Source organism: Saccoglossus kowalevskii, chromosome 12 (assembly GCF_978046115.1).
Source record: "Saccoglossus kowalevskii chromosome 12, keSacKowa6.1, whole genome shotgun sequence".
In the NCBI taxonomy this organism is placed as follows: domain Eukaryota; kingdom Metazoa; phylum Hemichordata; class Enteropneusta; family Harrimaniidae; genus Saccoglossus; species Saccoglossus kowalevskii.
This window is the reverse complement of record NC_140652.1, coordinates 37,548,018-37,567,736: the sequence shown is the minus strand read 5'-3', so window position 1 is coordinate 37,567,736 and position 19,719 is coordinate 37,548,018. Positions and strand designations below refer to the sequence as shown.

At 47.5% G+C, this 19,719-nt stretch overlaps 1 protein-coding gene across 1 annotated transcript in view; it reads right to left on the bottom strand.

The window, feature by feature from the left end:
* Positions 1–19,719, bottom strand: part of LOC100371487 (tRNA ligase complex-associated NAD(P)H dehydrogenase PYROXD1-like) — a 135,791-nt gene that overhangs the window by 72,984 nt on the left and 43,088 nt on the right. The gene's annotated exons all lie outside the window — the stretch shown is intronic.

The window sequence follows — 19,719 nt, the reverse complement described above, 5'->3', positions numbered from 1 at the left end:
GTCACCGAGCACTACAAAACTACGACCTGACCATCCACGGGATGTCACTGACCACTACAACACTGTGACATGACCATCCACGGGATGTCATTGACCACTGCAGCACTAAAACCTGACCATCCATGGGATGTCATTGACCACTACAACAGTATGACCTGACCATTCATGGGATGTCATTGACCAGTACAACACTATGACCTGACCATCCATGGGATGTCATTGACCACTACAGCACTAAGACCTAACCATCCACGGGATGTCACTGACCACTACAAAACTACGACCTGACCATCCATCATCCATGGGATGTCACTGACCACTACAACACTGTGACATGACCATCCAAAGAATGTCATTGATCACTACAGCACCAAGACCTGACCATCCATCTATGGGATGTCATTGACCACTACAACGCTGTGACATGACCATCCATGGGATGTCATTGACCACTACAACACTGTGACATGACCATCCATGTGATGTCATTGACCACTACAACACTATGACCTGACCATCCATGGAATGTCATTGACCACTACAGCACTAAGACCTGACCATCCATGGGATGTCATTGACCACTACAGCACTAAGACCTGACCATCCATGGCATGTCGTTGACCACTACAGCACTAAGACCTGACCATCCACGGGATGTCATTGACCACTACAGCACTAAGACCTGACCATCCATGGGATGTCATTGACCACTACTGCACTAAGACCTGACCATCCATGGGATGTCATTGACCACTACAGCACTAAGACCTGACCATTACGAGATGTCACTGACCACTACAAATCTACGACCTGACCATCCATGGGATGTCACTGACCACTACAACACTGTGACATGACCATCCATGGGATGTCATTGTCCACTACAGCACTAAGACCTGACCATCCATGGGATGTCATTGACCACTACAACACTGTGACATGACCATCCATGGGATGTCATAAACCACTACAGCACTAAGACCTGACCATCTATGGGATGTCTTTGACCACTACAGCATTAAGATCTGACCATCCACGCGATGTCACTGACCACTACAAAACTACGACCTGACCATCCATGGGACGTCATTGACCACTACAGCACTAAGACCTGATCACCCATGGGATGTCATTGACCACTACAACACTAAGACCTGACCATCCATGGGATGTCACTGACCACTACAACACTGTGACATGACCATCCATGGGATGTCATTGACCATTACAACACTAAGACCTGACCATCCATGGGATGTCATTGACCACTACAGCACTAATACCTGACCATCCATGTGATGTCATTGACCACTACAGCACTAAGACCAGACCATCCAAGGGATATCATTGACCACTACAACACTGTGACATAACCATCCATGGGATGTCATTGACCACAACAGCACTAAGACCTGAACATCCATGGGATGTCATTGACCACTACAGCACTAAGACCTGACCATCCATGGGATGTCATTGACCACTACAGCACTAAGACCTGACCATCCACGGGATGTCACCGAGCACTACAAAACTACGACCTGACCATCCACGGGATGTCACTGACCACTACAACACTGTGACATGACCATCCACGGGATGTCATTGACCACTGCAGCACTAAAACCTGACCATCCATGGGATGTCATTGACCACTACAACAGTATGACCTGACCATTCATGGGATGTCATTGACAAGTACAACACTATGACCTGACCATCCATGGGATGTCATTGACCACTACAGCACTAAGACCTAACCATCCACGGGATGTCACTGACCACTACAAAACTACGACCTGACCATCCATCATCCATGGGATGTCACTGACCACTACAACACTGTAACATGACCATCCAAAGAATGTCATTGATCACTACAGCACTAAGACCTGACCATCCATCTATGGGATGTCATTGACCACTACAACACTGTGACATGACCATCCATGGGATGTCATTGACCACTACAACACTGTGACATGACCATCCATGGGATGTCATTGACCACTACAACACTATGACCTGACCATCCATGGAATGTCATTGACCACTACAGCACTAAGACCTGACCATCCATGGGATGTCATTGACCACTACAGCACTAAGACCTGACCATCCATGGCATGTCGTTGACCACTACAGCACTAAGACCTGACCATCCACGGGATGTCATTGACCACTACAGCACTAAGACCTGACCATCCATGGGATGTCATTGACCACTACAGCACTAAGACCTGACCATCCATGGCACGTCGTTGACCACTACAGCACTAAGACCTGACCATCCACGGGATGTCATTGACCACTACAGCACTAAGACCTGACCATCCATGGGATGTCATTGACCACTACAGCACTAAGACCTGACCATCCATGGCATGTCGTTGACCACTACAGCACTAAGACCTGACCATTACGAGATGTCACTGACCACTACAAATCTACGACCTGACCATCCATGGGATGTCACTGACCACTACAACACTGTGACATGACCATCCATGGGATGTCATTGATCACTACAGCACTAAGACCTGACCATCCATGGGATGTCATTGACCACTACAGCACTAAGACCTGACCATCCACGAGATGTCACTGACCACTACAAAACTACTGCCTGACCATCCATGGGATGTCACTGACCACTACAACACTGTGACATGACCATCCATGGGATGTCATTGATCACTACAGCACTAAGACCTGACCATCCATCCATGGGATGTCATTGACCACTACAACAGTATGACCTGACCATCCATGGGATGCCATTGACCACTACAACACTGTGACATGACCATCCATGGGATGTCATTGACCATTACAACACTGTGACATGACCATTCAAGTGATGTCATTGACCACTATAACACTATGACCTGACCATCCATGGGATGTCACTGACCACTACAACACTGTGACATGACCATCCATGGGATGTCACTGACCACTACAACACTGTGACATGACCATCCGTGGGATGTCATTGACCACTACAGCACTAAGACCTGACCATCAATGGGATGTCATTGACCACTACAACACTATGACCTGACCATCCATGGGATGTCACTGATCACTGCAACACTGTGACATGACCATCCATGGGATGTCATTGACCACTACAGCACTAAGACCTGACCATCCACGGGATGTCACTGACCACTACAAAACTACGACCTGACCATCCATGGGATGTCACTGACCACTACAACACTGTGACATGCCCATCCATGGGAGGTCATTGACCACTACAGCACTAAGACCTGACCATCCATGGGATGTCATTGACCACTACAGCACTAAGACCTGACCATCCACAGAATGTCACTGACCACTACAAAACTACGACCTGACCATCCATGGGATGTCATTGACCATTACAACACTGTGACATGACCATTCAAGTGATGTCATTGACCACTACAACACTATGACCTGACCATCCATGGGATGTCACTGACCACTACAACACTGTGACATGACCATCCATGGGATGTCACTGACCACTACAACACTGTGACATGACCATCCGTGGGATGTCATTGACCACTACAGCACTAAGACCTGACCATCTATGGGATGTCATTGACCACTACAGCACTAACATCTGACCATCCACGCGATGTCACTGACCACTACAAAACTACGACCTGACCATCCATGGGACGTCATTGACCACTACAGCACTAAGACCTGATCACCCATGGGATGTCATTGACCACTACAACACTAAGACCTGACCATCCATGGGATGTCACTGACCACTACAACACTGTGACATGACCATCCATGGGATGTCATTGACCATTACAACACTAAGACCTGACCATCCATGGGATGTCATTGACCACTACAGCACTAATACCTGACCATCCATGTGATGTCATTGACCACTACAGCACTAAGACCTAACCATCCACGGGATGTCACTGACCACTACAAAACTACGACCTGACCATCCATCTATGGGATGTCATTGACCACTACAACACTGTAAAATGACCATCCAAAGAATGTCATTGATCACTACAGCACTGTGACATGACCATCCATGTGATGTCATTGACCACTACAACACTATGACCTGACCATCCATGGAATGTCATTGACCACTACAGCACTAAGACCTGACCATCCATGGGATGTCATTGACCACTACAGCACTTAGACCTGACCATCCATGGCATGTCGTTGACCACTACAGCACTAAGACCTGACCATCCACGGGATGTCATTGACCACTGCAGCACTAAAACCTGACCATCCATGGGATGTCATTGACCACTACAACAGTATGACCTGACCATTCATGGGATGTCATTGACCAGTACAACACTATGACCTGACCATCCATGGGATGTCATTGACCACTACAGCACTAAGACCTAACCATCCACGGGATGTCACTGACCACTACAAAACTACGACCTGACCATCCATCATCCATGGGATGTCACTGACCACTACAACACTGTGACATGACCATCCAAACAATGTCATTGATCACTACAGCACTAAGACCTGACCATCCATCTATGGGATGTCATTGACCACTACAACACTGTGACATGACCATCCATGGGATGTCATTGACCACTACAACACTGTGACATGACCATCCATGTGATGTCATTGACCACTACAACACTATGACCTGACCATCCATGGAATGTCATTGACCACTACAGCACTAAGACCTGACCATCCCATGGGATGTCATTGACCACTACAGCACTAAGACCTGACCATCCATGGCATGTCGTTGACCACTACAGCACTAAGACCTGACCATCCACGGGATGTCATTGACCACTACAGCACTAAGACCTGACCATCCATGGGAGTGTCATTGACCACTACTGCACTAAGACCTGACCATCCATGGGATTTCATTGACCACTACAGCACTAAGACCTGACCATTACGAGATGTCACTGACCACTACAAATCTACGACCTGACCATCCATGGGATGTCATTGACCACTACAACACTGTGACATGACCATCCATGGGATGTCATAAACCACTACAGCACTAAGACCTGACCATCTATGGGATGTCTTTGACCACTACAGCATTAAGATCTGACCATCCATGCGATGTCAGTGACCACTACAAAACTACGACCTGACCATCCATGGGACGACATTGACCACTACAGCACTAAGACCTGATCACCCATGGGATGTCATTGACCACTACAACACTAAGACCTGACCATCCATGGGATGTCACTGACCACTACAACACTGTGACATGACCATCCATGGGATGTCATTGACCATTACAACACTAAGACCTGACCATCCATGGGATGTCATTGACCACTACAGCACTAATACCTGACCATCCATGTGATGTCATTGACCACTACAGCACTAAGACCAGACCATCCAAGGGATATCATTGACCACCTACAACACTGTGACATAACCATCCATGGGATGTCATTGACCACAACAGCACTAAGACCTGAACATCCATGGGATGTCATTGACCACTACAGCACTAAGACCTGACCATCCATGGGATGTCATTGACCACTACAGCACTAAGACCTGACCATCCACGGGATGTCACCGAGCACTACAAAACTACGACCTGACCATCCACGGGATGTCACTGACCACTACAACACTGTGACATGACCATCCACGGGATGTCATTGACCACTGCAGCACTAAAACCTGACCATCCATGGGATGTCATTGACCACTACAACAGTATGACCTGACCATTCATGGGATGTCATTGACCAGTACAACACTATGACCTGACCATCCATGGGATGTCATTGACCACTACAGCACTAAGACCTAACCATCCACGGGATGTCACTGACCACTACAAAACTACGACCTGACCATCCATCATCCATGGGATGTCACTGACCACTACAACACTGTGACATGACCATCCAAACAATGTCATTGATCACTACAGCACTAAGACCTGACCATCCATCTATGGGATGTCATTGACCACTACAACACTGTGACATGACCATCCATGGGATGTCATTGACCACTACAACACTGTGACATGACCATCCATGTGATGTCATTGACCACTACAACACTATGACCTGACCATCCATGGAATGTCATTGACCACTACAGCACTAAGACCTGACCATCCATGGGATGTCATTGACCACTACAGCACTAAGACCTGACCATCCATGGCATGTCGTTGACCACTACAGCACTAAGACCTGACCATCCACGGGATGTCATTGACCACTACAGCACTAAGACCTGACCATCCATGGGATGTCATTGACCACTACTGCACTAAGACCTGACCATCCATGGGATTTCATTGACCACTACAGCACTAAGACCTGACCATTACGAGATGTCACTGACCACTACAAATCTACGACCTGACCATCCATGGGATGTCATTGACCACTACAACACTGTGACATGACCATCCATGGGATGTCATAAACCACTACAGCACTAAGACCTGACCATCTATGGGATGTCTTTGACCACTACAGCATTAAGATCTGACCATCCATGCGATGTCAGTGACCACTACAAAACTACGACCTGACCATCCATGGGACGACATTGACCACTACAGCACTAAGACCTGATCACCCATGGGATGTCATTGACCACTACAACACTAAGACCTGACCATCCATGGGATGTCACTGACCACTACAACACTGTGACATGACCATCCATGGGATGTCATTGACCATTACAACACTAAGACCTGACCATCCATGGGATGTCATTGACCACTACAGCACTAATACCTGACCATCCATGTGATGTCATTGACCACTACAGCACTAAGACCAGACCATCCAAGGGATATCATTGACCACTACAACACTGTGACATAACCATCCATGGGATGTCATTGACCACAACAGCACTAAGACCTGACCATCCACGGGATGTCATTGACCACTACAGCACTAAGACCTGACCATCCATGGGATGTCATTGACCACTACTGCACTAAGACCTGACCATCCATGGGATGTCATTGACCACTACAGCACTAAGACCTGACCATCCACAGAATGTCACTGACCACTACAAAACTACGACCTGACCATCCATGGGATGTCATTGACCATTACAACACTGTGACATGACCATTCAAGTGATGTCATTGACCACTACAACACTATGACCTGACCATCCATGGGATGTCACTGACCACTACAACACTGTGACATGACCATCCATGGGATGTCACTGACCACTACAACACTGTGACATGACCATCCGTGGGATGTCATTGACCACTACAGCACTAAGACCTGACCATCTATGGGATGTCATTGACCACTACAGCACTAACATCTGACCATCCACGCGATGTCACTGACCACTACAAAACTACGACCTGACCATCCATGGGACGTCATTGACCACTACAGCACTAAGACCTGATCACCCATGGGATGTCATTGACCACTACAACACTAAGACCTGACCATCCATGGGATGTCACTGACCACTACAACACTGTGACATGACCATCCATGGGATGTCATTGACCATTACAACACTAAGACCTGACCATCCATGGGATGTCATTGACCACTACAGCACTAATACCTGACCATCCATGTGATGTCATTGACCACTACAGCACTAAGACCTAACCATCCACGGGATGTCACTGACCACTACAAAACTACGACCTGACCATCCATCTATGGGATGTCATTGACCACTACAACACTGTAACATGACCATCCAAAGAATGTCATTGATCACTACAGCACTGTGACATGACCATCCATGTGATGTCATTGACCACTACAACACTATGACCTGACCATCCATGGAATGTCATTGACCACTACAGCACTAAGACCTGACCATCCATGGGATGTCATTGACCACTACAGCACTAAGACCTGACCATCCATGGCATGTCGTTGACCACTACAGCACTAAGACCTGACCATCCACGGGATGTCATTGACCACTGCAGCACTAAAACCTGACCATCCATGGGATGTCATTGACCACTACAACAGTATGACCTGACCATTCATGGGATGTCATTGACCAGTACAACACTATGACCTGACCATCCATGGGATGTCATTGACCACTACAGCACTAAGACCTAACCATCCACGGGATGTCACTGACCACTACAAAACTACGACCTGACCATCCATCATCCATGGGATGTCACTGACCACTACAACACTGTGACATGACCATCCAAACAATGTCATTGACCACTACAACACTGTGACATGACCATCCATGGGATGTCATTGACCACTACAACACTGTGACATGACCATCCATGTGATGTCATTGACCACTACAACACTATGACCTGACCATCCATGGAATGTCATTGACCACTACAGCACTAAGACCTGACCATCCATGGGATGTCATTGACCACTACAGCACTAAGACCTGACCATCCATGGCATGTCGTTGACCACTACAGCACTAAGACCTGACCATCCACGGGATGTCATTGACCACTACAGCACTAAGACCTGACCATCCATGGGATGTCATTGACCACTACTGCACTAAGACCTGACCATCCATGGGATTTCATTGACCACTACAGCACTAAGACCTGACCATTACGAGATGTCACTGACCACTACAAATCTACGACCTGACCATCCATGGGATGTCATTGACCACTACAACACTGTGACATGACCATCCATGGGATGTCATAAACCACTACAGCACTAAGACCTGACCATCTATGGGATGTCTTTGACCACTACAGCATTAAGATCTGACCATCCATGCGATGTCAGTGACCACTACAAAACTACGACCTGACCATCCATGGGACGACATTGACCACTACAGCACTAAGACCTGATCACCCATGGGATGTCATTGACCACTACAACACTAAGACCTGACCATCCATGGGATGTCACTGACCACTACAACACTGTGACATGACCATCCATGGGATGTCATTGACCATTACAACACTAAGACCTGACCATCCATGGGATGTCATTGACCACTACAGCACTAATACCTGACCATCCATGTGATGTCATTGACCACTACAGCACTAAGACCAGACCATCCAAGGGATATCATTGACCACTACAACACTGTGACATAACCATCCATGGGATGTCATTGACCACAACAGCACTAAGACCTGAACATCCATGGGATGTCATTGACCACTACAGCACTAAGACCTGACCATCCATGGGATGTCATTGACCACTACAGCACTAAGACCTGACCATCCACGGGATGTCACCGAGCACTACAAAACTACGACCTGACCATCCACGGGATGTCACTGACCACTACAACACTGTGACATGACCATCCACGGGATGTCATTGACCACTGCAGCACTAAAACCTGACCATCCATGGGATGTCATTGACCACTACAACAGTATGACCTGACCATTCATGGGATGTCATTGACCAGTACAACACTATGACCTGACCATCCATGGGATGTCATTGACCACTACAGCACTAAGACCTAACCATCCACGGGATGTCACTGATCACTACAAAACTACGACCTGACCATCCATCATCCATGGGATGTCACTGACCACTACAACACTGTGACATGACCATCCAAACAATGTCATTGATCACTACAGCACTAAGACCTGACCATCCATCTATGGGATGTCATTGACCACTACAACACTGTGACATGACCATCCATGGGATGTCATTGACCACTACAACACTGTGACATGACCATCCATGTGATGTCATTGACCACTACAACACTATGACCTGACCATCCATGGAATGTCATTGACCACTACAGCACTAAGACCTGACCATCCATGGGATGTCATTGACCACTACAGCACTAAGACCTGACCATCCATGGCATGTCGTTGACCACTACAGCACTAAGACCTGACCATCCACGGGATGTCATTGACCACTACAGCACTAAGACCTGACCATCCATGGGATGTCATTGACCACTACTGCACTAAGACCTGACCATCCATGGGATTTCATTGACCACTACAGCACTAAGACCTGACCATTACGAGATGTCACTGACCACTACAAATCTACGACCTGACCATCCATGGGATGTCATTGACCACTACAACACTGTGACATGACCATCCATGGGATGTCATAAACCACTACAGCACTAAGACCTGACCATCTATGGGATGTCTTTGACCACTACAGCATTAAGATCTGACCATCCATGCGATGTCAGTGACCACTACAAAACTACGACCTGACCATCCATGGGACGACATTGACCACTACAGCACTAAGACCTGATCACCCATGGGATGTCATTGACCACTACAACACTAAGACCTGACCATCCATGGGATGTCACTGACCACTACAACACTGTGACATGACCATCCATGGGATGTCATTGACCATTACAACACTAAGACCTGACCATCCATGGGATGTCATTGACCACTACAGCACTAATACCTGACCATCCATGTGATGTCATTGACCACTACAGCACTAAGACCAGACCATCCAAGGGATATCATTGACCACTACAACACTGTGACATAACCATCCATGGGATGTCATTGACCACAACAGCACTAAGACCTGAACATCCATGGGATGTCATTGACCACTACAGCACTAAGACCTGACCATCCATGGGATGTCATTGACCACTACAGCACTAAGACCTGACCATCCACGGGATGTCACCGAGCACTACAAAACTACGACCTGACCATCCACGGGATGTCACTGACCACTACAACACTGTGACATGACCATCCACGGGATGTCATTGACCACTGCAGCACTAAAACCTGACCATCCATGGGATGTCATTGACCACTACAACAGTATGACCTGACCATTCATGGGATGTCATTGACCAGTACAACACTATGACCTGACCATCCATGGGATGTCATTGACCACTACAGCACTAAGACCTAACCATCCACGGGATGTCACTGACCACTACAAAACTACGACCTGACCATCCATCATCCATGGGATGTCACTGACCACTACAACACTGTAACATGACCATCCAAAGAATGTCATTGATCACTACAGCACTAAGACCTGACCATCCATCTATGGGATGTCATTGACCACTACAACACTGTGACATGACCATCCATGGGATGTCATTGACCACTACAACACTGTGACATGACCATCCATGTGATGTCATTGACCACTACAACACTATGACCTGACCATCCATGGAATGTCATTGACCACTACAGCACTAAGACCTGACCATCCATGGGATGTCATTGACCACTACAGCACTAAGACCTGACCATCCATGGCATGTCGTTGACCACTACAGCACTAAGACCTGACCATCCACGGGATGTCATTGACCACTACAGCACTAAGACCTGACCATCCATGGGATGTCATTGACCACTACAGCACTAAGACCTGACCATCCATGGCATGTCGTTGACCACTACAGCACTAAGACCTGACCATCCACGGGATGTCATTGACCACTACAGCACTAAGACCTGACCATCCATGGGATGTCATTGACCACTACTGCACTAAGACCTGACCATCCATGGGATGTCATTGACCACTACAGCGCTAAGACCTGACCATTACGAGATGTCACTGACCACTACAAATCTACGACCTGACCATCCATGGGATGTCACTGACCACTACAACACTGTGACATGACCATCCATGGGATGTCATTGATCACTACAGCACTAAGACCTGACCATCCATGGGATGTCATTGACCACTACAGCACTAAGACCTGACCATCCACGAGATGTCACTGACCACTACAAAACTACTACCTGACCATCCATGGGATGTCACTGACCACTACAACACTGTGACATGACCATCCATGGGATGTCATTGATCACTACAGCACTAAGACCTGACCATCCATCCATGGGATGTCATTGACCACTACAACAGTATGACCTGACCATCCATGGGATGCCATTGACCACTACAACACTGTGACATGACCATCCATGGGATGTCATTGACCATTACAACACTGTGACATGACCATTCAAGTGATGTCATTGACCACTACAACACTATGACCTGACCATCCATGGGATGTCACTGACCACTACAACACTGTGACATGACCATCCATGGGATGTCACTGACCACTACAACACTGTGACATGACCATCCGTGGGATGTCATTGACCACTACAGCACTAAGACCTGACCATCAATGGGATGTCATTGACCACTACAACACTATGACCTGACCATCCATGGGATGTCACTGATCACTGCAACACTGTGACATGACCATCCATGGGATGTCATTGACCACTACAGCACTAAGACCTGACCATCCACGGGATGTCACTGACCACTACAAAACTACGACCTGACCATCCATGGGATGTCACTGACCACTACAACACTGTGACATGCCCATCCATGGGAGGTCATTGACCACTACAGCACTAAGACCTGACCATCCATGGGATGTCATTGACCACTACAGCACTAAGACCTGACCATCCACAGAATGTCACTGACCACTACAAAACTACGACCTGACCATCCATGGGATGTCATTGACCATTACAACACTGTGACATGACCATTCAAGTGATGTCATTGACCACTACAACACTATGACATGACCATCCATGGGATGTCACTGACCACTACAACACTGTGACATGACCATCCATGGGATGTCACTGACCACTACAACACTGTGACATGACCATCCGTGGGATGTCATTGACCATTACAGCACTAAGACCTGACCATCTATGGGATGTCATTGACCACTACAGCACTAACATCTGACCATCCACGCGATGTCACTGACCACTACAAAACTACGACCTGACCATCCATGGGACGTCATTGACCACTACAGCACTAAGACCTGATCACCCATGGGATGTCATTGACCACTACAACACTAAGACCTGACCATCCATGGGATGTCACTGACCACTACAACACTGTGACATGACCATCCATGGGATGTCATTGACCATTACAACACTAAGACCTGACCATCCATGGGATGTCATTGACCACTACAGCACTAATACCTGACCATCCATGTGATGTCATTGACCACTACAGCACTAAGACCAGACCATCCAAGGGATATCATTGACCACTACAACACTGTGACATAACCATCCATGGGATGTCATTGACCACAACAGCACTAAGACCTGAACATCCATGGGATGTCATTGACCACTACAGCACTAAGACCTGACCATCCATGGGATGTCATTGACCACTACAGCACTAAGACCTGACCATCCACGGGATGTCACCGAGCACTACAAAACTACGACCTGACCATCCACGGGATGTCACTGACCACTACACCACTGTGACATGACCATCCACGGGATGTCATTGACCACTGCAGCACTAAAACCTGACCATCCATGGGATGTCATTGACCACTACAACAGTATGACCTGACCATTCATGGGATGTCATTGACCAGTACAACACTATGACCTGACCATCCATGGGATGTCATTGACCACTACAGCACTAAGACCTAACCATCCACGGGATGTCACTGACCACTACAAAACTACGACCTGACCATCCATCATCCATGGGATGTCACTGACCACTACAACACTGTGACATGACCATCCAAACAATGTCATTGATCACTACAGCACTAAGACCTGACCATCCATCTATGGGATGTCATTGACCACTACAACACTGTGACATGACCATCCATGGGATGTCATTGACCACTACAACACTGTGACATGACCATCCATGTGATGTCATTGACCACTACAACACTATGACCTGACCATCCATGGAATGTCATTGACCACTACAGCACTAAGACCTGACCATCCATGGGATGTCATTGACCACTACAGCACTAAGACCTGACCATCCATGGCATGTCGTTGACCACTACAGCACTAAGACCTGACCATCCACGGGATGTCATTGACCACTACAGCACTAAGACCTGACCATCCATGGGATGTCATTGACCACTACTGCACTAAGACCTGACCATCCATGGGATTTCATTGACCACTACAGCACTAAGACCTGACCATTACGAGATGTCACTGACCACTACAAATCTACGACCTGACCATCCATGGGATGTCATTGACCACTACAACACTGTGACATGACCATCCATGGGATGTCATAAACCACTACAGCACTAAGACCTGACCATCTATGGGATGTCTTTGACCACTACAGCATTAAGATCTGACCATCCATGCGATGTCAGTGACCACTACAAAACTACGACCTGACCATCCATGGGACGACATTGACCACTACAGCACTAAGACCTGATCACCCATGGGATGTCATTGACCACTACAATACTAAGACCTGACCATCCATGGGATGTCACTGACCACTACAACACTGTGACATGACCATCCATGGGATGTCATTGACCATTACAACACTAAGACCTGACCATCCATGGGATGTCATTGACCACTACTGCACTAATACCTGACCATCCATGTGATGTCATTGACCACTACAGCACTAAGACCAGACCATCCAAGGGATATCATTGACCACTACAACACTGTGACATAACCATCCATGGGATGTCATTGACCACAACAGCACTAAGACCTGAACATCCATGGGATGTCATTGACCACTACAGCACTAAGACCTGACCATCCATGGGATGTCATTGACCACTACAGCACTAAGACCTGACCATCCACGGGATGTCACCGAGCACTACAAAACTACGACCTGACCATCCACGGGATGTCACTGACCACTACAACACTAAAACCTGACCATCCATGGGATGTCATTGACCACTACAACAGTATGACCTGACCATCCATGGGATGTCATTGACCACTACAGCACTAAGACCTAACCATCCACGGGATGTCACTGACCACTACAAAACTACGACCTGACCATCCATCATCCATGGGATGTCACTGACCACTACAACACTGTGACATGACCATCCAAAGAATGTCATTGATCACTACAGCACTAAGACCTGACCATCCATCTATGGGATGTCATTGACCACTACAACACTGTGACATGACCATCCATGTGATGTCATTGACCACTACAACACTATGACCTGACCATCCATGGAATGTCATTGACCACTACAGCACTAAGACCTGACCATCCATGGGATGTCATTGACCACTACAGCACTAAGACCTCACCATCCATGGCATGTCGTTGACCACTACAGCACTAAGACCTGACCATCCACGGGATGTCATTGACCACTACAGCACTAAGACCTGACCATCCATGGGATGTCATTGACCACTACTGCACTAAGACCTGACCATCCATGGGATGTCATTGACCACTACAGCACTAAGACCTGACCATTACGAGATGTCACTGACCACTACAAATCTACGACCTGACCATCCATGGGATGTCACTGACCACTACAACACTGTGACATGACCATCCATGGGATATCATTGATCACTACAGCACTAAGACCTGACCATCAATGGGATGTCATTGACCACTACAACACTATGACCTGACCATCCATGGGATGTCACTGATCACTACAACACTGTGACATGACCATCCATGGGATGTCATTGACCACTACAGCACTAAGACCTGACCATCCACGGGATGTCACTGACCACTACAAAACTACGACCTGACCATCCATGGGATGTCACTGACCACTACAACACTGTGACATGCCCATCCATGGGAGGTCATTGACCACTACAGCACTAAGACCTGACCATCCATGGGATGTCATTGACCACTACAGCACTAAGACCTGACCATCCACAGAATGTCACTGACCACTACAAAACTACGACCTGACCATCCATGGGATGTCACCGACCACTACAACACTGTGACATGACCATCCATGGGATGTCATTGACCACTACAGCACTAAGACCTGACCATCCAGGGGATGTCACTGGCCACTACAAAACTACGACCTGACCATCCATGGGATGTCACTGACCACTACAACACTGTGACATGACCATCCATGGGATGTCATTGTCCACTACAGCACTAAGACCTGACCATCCATGGGATGTCATTGACCACTACAACACTGTGACATGACCATCCATGGAATGTCATTGACCACTACAGCACTAAGACCTGACCATCTATGGGATGTCATTGACCACTACAGCACTAACATCTGACCATCCACGCGATGTCACTGACCACTACAAAACTACGACCTGACCATCCATGGGACGTCATTGACCACTACAGCACTAAGACCTGATCACCCATGGGATGTCATTGACCACTACAACACTAAGACCTGACCATCCATGGGATGTCATTGACCACTACAGCACTAAGACCTGTCCATCCACGGGATGTCATTGACCACTACAGCACTAAGACCTGACCATCCATGGCATGTCACTGACTACTACAAAACTATGACCTGATCACCCATGGGATGTCATTGATCACTACAACACTAAGACCTGACCATCCATCCATGGGATGTCATTGACCACTACAGCACTAAGACCTGACCATCCATGGGATGTCATTGACCACTATAGCACGAAGACCTGACCATCCATGGGATGTCATTGACCACTACAACACTAAGACCTGACCATATATGGGATGTCACTGAGCACTACAAAACTATGACCTGACCATCCATGGGATGTCACTGACCACTACAACACTGTGACATGACCATTCACGTGATGTCACTGACCACTACAAAACTACGACATGACCATCCATGAGATGTCACTGACCACTACAACACTGTGACATGACCATCCATGGGATGTCACTGACCACTACAACACTGTGACATGACCATCCGTGGGATGTCATTGACCACTACAGCACTAAGACCTGACCATCCATGGGATGTCATTGACCACTACAGCACTAAGACCTGACCATCCAGAGGATGTCACTGACCACTACAAAACTACGACCTGACCATCCATGGGATGTCACTGACCACTACAACACTGTGACATGACCATCCATGGGATGTCATTGTCCACTACAGCACTAAGAGCTGACCATCCATGGGATGTCATTGACCACTACAACACTGTGACATGACCATCCATGGGATGTCATTGATCACTACAACACTAAGACCTGACCATCTATGGGATGTCATTGACCACTACAGCACTAAGACCAGACCATCCACGCGATGTCACTGACCACTACAAAACTACGACCTGACCATCCACGGGATGTCACTGACCACTACAAAACTACGACCTGACCATCCATGGGATGTCACTGACCACTACAACACTGTGACATGACCATCCATGGGATGTCATTGACCACTACAGCACTAAGACCTGACCATCCAAGGGATGTCATTGCCCACTAAAACACTATGACCTGATCATCCATGGGATGTCACTGACCACTACAACACTCTGACATGACCATCCATGGGATGTCACTGACCACTACAACACTGTGACATGACCATCCATGGGATGTCATTGACCACTACAACACTATGACCTGACCATCCATGGGATGTCATTGACCACTACAACACTGTGACATGACAATCCATTGGATGTCATTGACCACTACATCACTAAGACCTGACCATTCATAGGATGTCATTGACCACTACAGCACTAAGACCTGACCATCCATGTGATGTCATTGACCACTACAGCACTGAGACCTGACCATCCATGGGATGTCATTGACCACTACAGCACTAAGACCTGACCATCCATGGGATGTCATTGACCACTATAGCACTAAGACCTGACCATCCATGGGATGTCATTGACCACTACAACACTAAGACCTAACCATATATGGGATGTCACTGAGCACTACAAAACTATGACCTGACCATTCATGGGATGTCACTGACCACTACAACACTGTGACATGACCATTCACGTGATGTCACTGACCACTACAAAACTACGACCTAACCATCCATGGGATATCACTGACCACTACAACACTGTGACATGACCATCCATGGGATGTCACTGACCACTACAACACTGTGACATGACCATCCGTGGGATGTCATTGACCACTACAGCACTAAGACCTGACCATCCGTGGGATGTCATTGACCACTACAGCACTAAGACCTGACCATCCAGAGGATGTCACTGACCACTACAAAACTACGACCTGACCATCCATGGGATGTCACTGACCACTACAACACTGAGACCTGACCATCCATGGGATGTCATTGACCACTACAACAGTATGACCTGACCATCCATGGCATGTCATTGACCACTACAACAGTATGACCTGGCCATCTATGGGATGTCATTGACCACTACAACACTGTGACATGACCATCCAAGGGATGTCATTGACCACTAGAACACTGTGACATGACCATCCATGTGATGTCATTGACCACTACAACACTATGACCTGACCATCCATGGGATGTCATTGACCACTACAACAGTATGACCTGACCATCCATGGGATGTCATTGACCACTACAACACTGTGACATGACCATCCATGGGATGTCATTGTCCACTACAGCACTAAGACCTGGCCATCCATGGGATGTCATTGACCACTACAACACTGTGACATGACCATCCATGGGATGTCATTGACCACTACAACACTAAGACCTGACCATCTATGGGATGTCATTGACCACTACAGCACTAAGACCAGACCATCCACGCGATGTCACTGACCACTACAAAACTACGACCTGACCATCCACGGGATGTCACTGACCACTACAAAACTATGACCTGACCATCCATGGGATGTCACTGACCACTACAACACTGTGACATGACCATCTATGGGATGTCATTGACCACTACAGCACTAAGACCTGACCATCCAAGGGATGTCATTGCCCACTACAACACTATGACCTGAACATCCATGGGATGTCACTGACCACTACAACACTCTGACATGACCATCCATGGGATGTCACTGACCACTACAACACTCTGACATGACCATCCATGGGATGTCATTGACCACTACAACACTATGACGTGACCATCTATGGGATGTCATTGACCACTACAACACTGTGACATGACAATCCATTGGATGTCATTGACCACTACAGCACTAAGACCTGACCATTCATAGGATGTCATTGACCACTACAGCACTAAGACCTGACCATCCATGTGATGTCATTGACCACTACAGCACTGAGACCTGACCATCCATGGGATGTCATTGACCACTACAACAGTATGACCTGACCATCCATGGCATGTCACTGACCACTACAAAACTATGACCTGACCATCCATGGGATGTCATTGACCACTACAACACTGTGACATGACCATCCATGGGATGTCACTGACCACTACAACACTGAGACCTGACCATCCATGGGATGTCATTGACCACTACAACAGTATGACCTGACCATCCATGGCATGTCATTGACCACTACAACAGTATGACCTGGCCATCTATGGGATGTCATTGACCACTACAACACTGTGACATGACCATCCATGGGATGTCATTGACCACTACAACACTGACATGACCAATCATGTGATGTCATTGACCACTACAAAACTATGACCTGACCATCCATGGGATGTCATTGACCACTACAACAGTATGACCTGACCATCCATGGGATGTCATTGACCACTACAACACTGTGACATGACCATCCATGGGATGTCACTGACCACTACAACACTGAGACCTGACCATCCATGGGATGTCA